Consider the following 6,650-nt stretch of genomic DNA (forward strand, 5'->3'; position numbering starts at 1 on the left):
GAGGTCGGCAGTCACAGTTTTTTCGGCGGAGTCTTCATCGTCATCTCTCACGTGTTCCGGCAGCAGTGGGGGATTTTCGGCAATTCGACGGCTTGCAACCTTCCCCCCAGAGGTCGCTGCTTTCAGTTTCCCCGCCGTGGGCTGGAAGACCGACCTCTGACGGCATCAGCAAAATTACGGCGGCTTGGTAAACCAAAGCGAGCCGGGGATGGTGAGCGCGTCTGGAAGGTAGAAGAGCCTTCCCGCCTGCCAGCCTGGTCATCGTCGATGGGGGCATGGCTTTCGTCGAACTGTCGGCGCGTAGCTGTATGTGCACTACCGCGGTATTCAGCTCGGCGATGTGGGCAAAAACGGTAAATGTGCCCTGGCTCTCCACAGTTGTAGCAGAGTGGTCGGCGATCCGCAGTGCGCCATATGTCGGTCTTCCGCATATAGGGTCACCTGACAGAATCCTGCTGAGCCCAGGCTGCCACAGGATACGGTTCGAGGTACTGCGGCGCTGGCATGGGCGTGGGTCGACGAACAGCGTCTGCCTAGCTGTATCCGTTCGGCTGGTAGGATACTTCTGAAGCCAATGGACGACGCACAGCGTCTGCATAGGTACACGAGTTTGGACGGTGCGGTGGAGCGGAATACTGCTGAGGAGAGGCAAACGCTTGTCGAAGTTCATGGCGAACGACTTCAGTGACTGAGGCTACCGTGGACTCCTGCTGCAGGGGCGCCTGTGACTGCAATGTGCATTTTGCGTTCTTCTTCGCGATCTCCTCACGCACGATCTGTCAAATTAGGTGGCGTAGAGAAAACTCGTCGTTTGCGGTAAGTGCGGTGGCGTCTGCAGATGCGCCGGTGGCCGGGCGATCAGACTGTCGGTACCGTTGCTGCAGCGCACGCTCTATTGCGGTGGCCTCCCTGGTGGAATAAAGTATCGAAGTCAGGAAAGAACAGTGTCTTGAGAATAATGGAAAAATGGTTTTGTTGTAATTTCTCAGACTAGTAATAGTAAATAAATTATTCAGCGCGCCGCACTTTCACTTGGGTGCCGAAATTCTGTAGCACTCTCTAGGCAGCTCAAGCTTGTTTTTGTGAAGGACCACGCCTCTACAACTATTTCTAACATTAGCATATACACCTGCACAATGTTTCGCAGCATGATCGGAGATGTTCGAAAATTTAGCGGGTACATTTGATATAGAATGTCCGTATAATAAGTACGAAAGTAGGAAAATTGAGTGAGGGCCTATTTTTGTATTGTAGACTAATAAAACCGACAGACCACTGAGCCAAGGAAAGGCTTAATACATTTGACCTAATTGTCGGGTGGTTTCATTATGGAATACTTAAGTTTGGATGATGGCATCCCTTGGTAGGGTGTTTTTACCACACAGTGCTTCCGTGCTTTGTAAGCTGGCTTCCCCACGAAGCACGACCTGGAGCCCCACGTATTACGTGTTGCAGCGAGTCAGCGTGTGGCTTTCCGAAGCTCCATCTCCTTGTGGAGGGCACGCAGCTTCGTTCGTAGAGTGCCTCGCTGTTGCGCGCATCGAGGCACCCTACGAACGTCGCGTATAGTTCGCGCTCTCTGTCCAGTGGGCCACTCTGCAATCGGAATGCATCCGGAATCATTCCCCATTTTCGCGACCCCAGAATGGAATGGCGACCAAGCTTGGATGAATAGAATGTGAATGAAATCATGCCTTTTTCCGAAAATAGAGCTCATTTTTGTAGACGTGTTGATTTTCAAACTTAATACATTGTAAGTGAGACCGTCTAGTTTATCAATAAAGCAGTAATTTAAAAATGCTTGGCTGATTACAAGCATGATACATTCATAAGCAATGCACCTGCTATAATTATAAGTACACTTCTGCACAGAACTTTTCCTTTGGTATCCGTCATGCGGAACGGTGGCGGCATACGGACCTTTCGCATTGCGATTTCCTCCCCTTCGGTTGCTCCTCAGCCACATGTCGTCTGCCCATCTTTCACTTTGTTTTCGCTTCTGCTGCCGCCGGTGACAGGAACGCTTATTTTTATAGGGAAAGAGGTATACACCTCTTTCCCTTATTCATTAACGAGGGTCTCGTACTGGCAGACTTGGTGCCGTTAGGTTGTATACGAGATACTATTGGTCAGCTGCCCGCTTGTAGTAAGTTCACGTGTTAAGTGACGCATACAGGCTCATAAAAGGGTGTTCCACACTCGCTGCTATTGCTACAGATGGCGCACACTGTTTAAGTTCACATATAAACCGAATAAAGTGGCTGGGGGGGGGGGAGCCGCCGTGATAGCTGAGTGGTTAGAGCATCGAGCACGTAATTCGAAGGTCGTAGGTTCGATTCCTGCTCGTGACCAGTTATTTTTTCACCAAATTTTCTTTCTGCCTATATACATAACAATGGCTCTAATAACTTCCCCTATACATTCCTTGGCATTATTGTCTCATATATATATATATATATATATATATATATATAGTTACGGGGAAGATTTATTCACCGACAGCAGGTCTTGCTAACGGCTTAAAGAGCTCACAATCATGCAGGCCACACACGTATAAATATATATAGAGGAAAGAAGCGTATGTTTAAGGGCTCGTTTTTCCGCGTTTTGACAGAATAATAACTAAATATAACAGACAATAATGCCAAGGAAAGTATAGGGGAGGCTATTAGACTAAATTGTAAGGTAAATGCAAAGAAGGAAAAGTGGGTGAAAAGATAACTTGCAGTGAGGCAGAAATATATATATATATATATATATATATATATATATAAATATATATATATATATATATATACCATTGTCTGGGTAGAATAATTTGTGGTCAATAATTACTTTATCTATTTACCATGGCAAGTACGTATCTCAGAAACTTACATGAAAGAATGATCGAATCACACGCGAAGACATACACGTAAACACGCACATATAGTATATCAAGACTTAGCTGGTATTTACAGTAGCAGCCGTTTGAAGGCTATTTATGCTTGTACTTTGGAATGGAACACTGTGTACTGTTTAGCAGTCATAGAATTTAGAAAAATAACGCACATCTTTTGCACATTATCGTCTGCCCTTCTGTTTGCATATATGTGCGTAATATTGTATTCTGCGACACTTAAACAGGCGCCCCCCGAAACCAAGCTTCTGCATATACATCGCTAACTAGGCCTAAATTAGAATACGCTTGCACCGTCTGGGATCCTCACACCAACCACATTACTTACGCACTTGAAATGGTTCAGCGCAAAGCTGTTAGATTTATTTTTTCTAAATTCCGTTCCCCCAATTCGCCAACAGCGCTCATGCAAACTCATGGAATACAAACATTGAAATTAAGACGTAAAATACTCAGGCTCAAATTTCTTTTTCTTCTGAAGAATAACAAACTCTTTTTTCATCCTGGACCATATCTAGGCCCGGTATCAACTAAACTAACCAGACATCATCATCCTCAATCTTTAACTCCATATCATACAAGAACTAACACCTTCAAATTTTCTTTTTTTTGCTCGCACGATTAACGAAGGGAACTCACTGCCATTATCATTGATTGATTCGTTTGAGTCAATTGACCTGATCGATTTCTCATAACCTGACATTGAAATTGAAATGTAAGCGTTTATTTTGTTTGTTTTTGGCCTTTTGAAATGCTGTGTTTTTGTTTTGCAATTTACCCCTCCTGCCTGGGCCCATGTGGGCCTGTAGTATGTTGTAAATAAAAAATAAATAATATAAATGAATATTTTAGCACGAAATATTTATTTGAACAGTAATCGATAAATTAAAATTGTTTTAAAGTTTTCTAAAGATTATCACAATTACGGAGAGCTATGCGGTGGTGTTTATCAGAGGTCTAGCGACGAATGTTGCTTAGTAGTTACCTAGTTAAAAACACCCAGGAAGCATTCGTGGTTCATAACTGCAAAAGTTTCACGCTTTGCTAGCTGCTGGCTGCAGTAAAGAGATGCTGCGAGAGTAGTAAAATACGCTCGAAACAAGAACTACATGCTCTTCCAACTATTTACTAACTTTTCTTCGTAAGATTGTGTTGACCATGCAAATATTATAGGTAGTGAAAGAACTGCCCCTATGTGAAATAGTAGTGTGGTTGTACTGCACGAGAGAAGTTATTAAGCTACTATCCCTCGAGCGTGGTAACGTCTTTTGTGTAGTTCTGCAGTTCTTATCCATCTGACAATATTAGAATAATGCTCTTACAATAATTCTTAACTTCATAAAGCTATTTAGATCTGCCTTTCCTATGTTGAGGAATTGTAGGACTGGATTGGACCTGCCTAGCCATTCCTGGAGTGGGAATGTGCTAAGTTTTTTTTTTCATGCCAAGAAAAAAAAGAATGGAATTACGGCAGGTTGTAATTTCTCGGAATGAAATTGGAATCAAATGAATGTGCCAATACCGCAAGACTGCCTTTCTTTCCGTAGAGAGAGGGCACTAAGCCGCGTCAGAAAGCGAGGCTAGCTATGCGCTGACACCACGACACGCTGCGATGCTTACGTGCGGTCAGATCTGAAGCCTAGATGTCACTAGTGTTCCCGTGTTGGCGTCACGTGATGGTACTTCCGTCACTGGGCCATTAATTTCGGACCTGCCTGTTTTTTTTCTCTCGTGCAGTTAGGAACACTAAAAACGCCAACCAAGCACGGCAAGAAGCACTATCAAACACACCTAACCTAAAAGAGGAGTAAATGTTAGAACAGACTAGAGAAAGCCCACTCTAGAGGGAATACATTGACATGCTGTTAATTTTATGCTTCAGGTTAGCACTACGGTCGTAGGCGTGCGTACGGAGGGGAGGGGGGGGGGTAAATTCTACCCCATACATTGACTTCATAGCGAAGGGGGGCGTTGCGACGAACCTTCACACACCCGCCCCCCGGAAAGGGAACCCTGCGAACGCAATGACTGCGGTGAACTGTTTCTTTTTTATTTTTTATTTAGTACACACTGCAGACCACTACGTAGTCCTGCATGTGGTCCTTCATTTGTTTTTTGAAAGCGAGAGATCCAGATCTGTTCACAAAAACCTCTGTATAGTCTCTTCGGCAAGTGCAATAAAAACAGGCGCAGTTTCAGTATATTTGCTTTCATATAAACTGTACATGCTTCTATGAGTACACAGAGGGATGTCCCAGAGAACTTGGCTGGAGTTACTGTCAGAAAGTGAGTTCTATGTGTACATGTAAAAGGCAACTCTGTCAATAACGTGGATTAAGTTATACAAATAAATGTAAGACAGACTAAAGATAGTCAAACTTTAACAATCAGAAGTACAACAAAAACACTGCTTTGAACATATAAAAAAGAGAGAAAAAGAATCTGAAAAACATTGACTAAATTAACAAAGAAATGACCAAAGCAAGAAAAGTTTGAGTATTGTGCCACAATTAGGAGTACATGAATGGTTTTATATGTTGGGTATCACGTCAAAAAACCAAAATATGATTACGAGCGATGCCGTAGTGGAGGGCTCCGGAAATTTTGACCACCGGGGGTTCTTAACGTGCACCCAAATCTAAGCACGTGGCCCTAAAGCATTTCCGCCTTCATCGGAAATGCAGCCGCCGCCGCCGCCGGGATTTGGTCCTACGACCGGCGGGTCAGCAGCCGAGTACCTTAGCCGCTAGACCACCGGTGTGTGGCAGCACATGAATATGAACAGGTGTAGATAATATTACACACCTTAGAATTGTAAGGTATCCAGAAGAAATGTGAATTATGTGTTTTTATAAACAGCAAATGATGAAGACTGGTAAACGTTGAGAGGAAGAGTGTTCCAGGTTGATAACAACGTGAAACAATCAGAGTGTTTTCCCTATTTAGTATATAATTTTGGCAAAAATAAATTGTTAGCTGTGAATATTGTTCGGTTGGTGTTGACTAGGACAGCTTCTGGGCGTATATTCACTAGAGGAGGGTTCTTAATTAGATCAAACAACACTAATTACAATTTGTATTTAACAAGGCTGTCTAGTGAAAGGATTCTGTCATTAAGTATGTCAGACACACAGCAGATGAATGAGCTGAACGTTATTATACGGATGGCCTGATCTTGTAAATTTTGTAGCGGTGCGATATGCGTTGGATATGTGGTACCCCACGACGTGATGAAGTAGTTCAAGTGAGTGTGAATAAAACCGTAATAAAGGGTTAGTAGTGTATGTTTCCTCAAATAGTACGTGTCTTTTATTAAAATTCTAATACCGGACGCAACTTTGGGCGTCAGATGGGCAATGTGTCACATAAGTTTTAGGTTTCAATCTAAATTAGCATCAAGAAATCAGCATTCATCAACTGCCAGGTAGCCTGGATTACCTCGCAACAGGATGAAAAGGTGGGCTAGTTGATAATTCATAAATGTTCAATGAAGTGGGTGCGTGGTAGGAACACAGACATGAAGCAAAGATAAGACACACAGCACGAGCGCTCACTAAAAAGTTGTTGTTGAGCGCTCGCGCTGTGTGTCTCCTCTTTGCTTCGTGTGTGTGTTCCTCCCGCACTTCCAGTTCACTGAAAAGTTATGAATTACCTCCTTTGGAGCTTCTGTCCGGTTGAATGTAGACACACTATGGAGGGTCAATGCCAAACCCGAAGGAATCATGAATGGTTCAAACACTTTCGTAAAATC

This window comes from Rhipicephalus microplus, chromosome X (genome assembly GCF_043290135.1).
Source record: "Rhipicephalus microplus isolate Deutch F79 chromosome X, USDA_Rmic, whole genome shotgun sequence".
Taxonomy (NCBI): domain Eukaryota; kingdom Metazoa; phylum Arthropoda; class Arachnida; order Ixodida; family Ixodidae; genus Rhipicephalus; species Rhipicephalus microplus.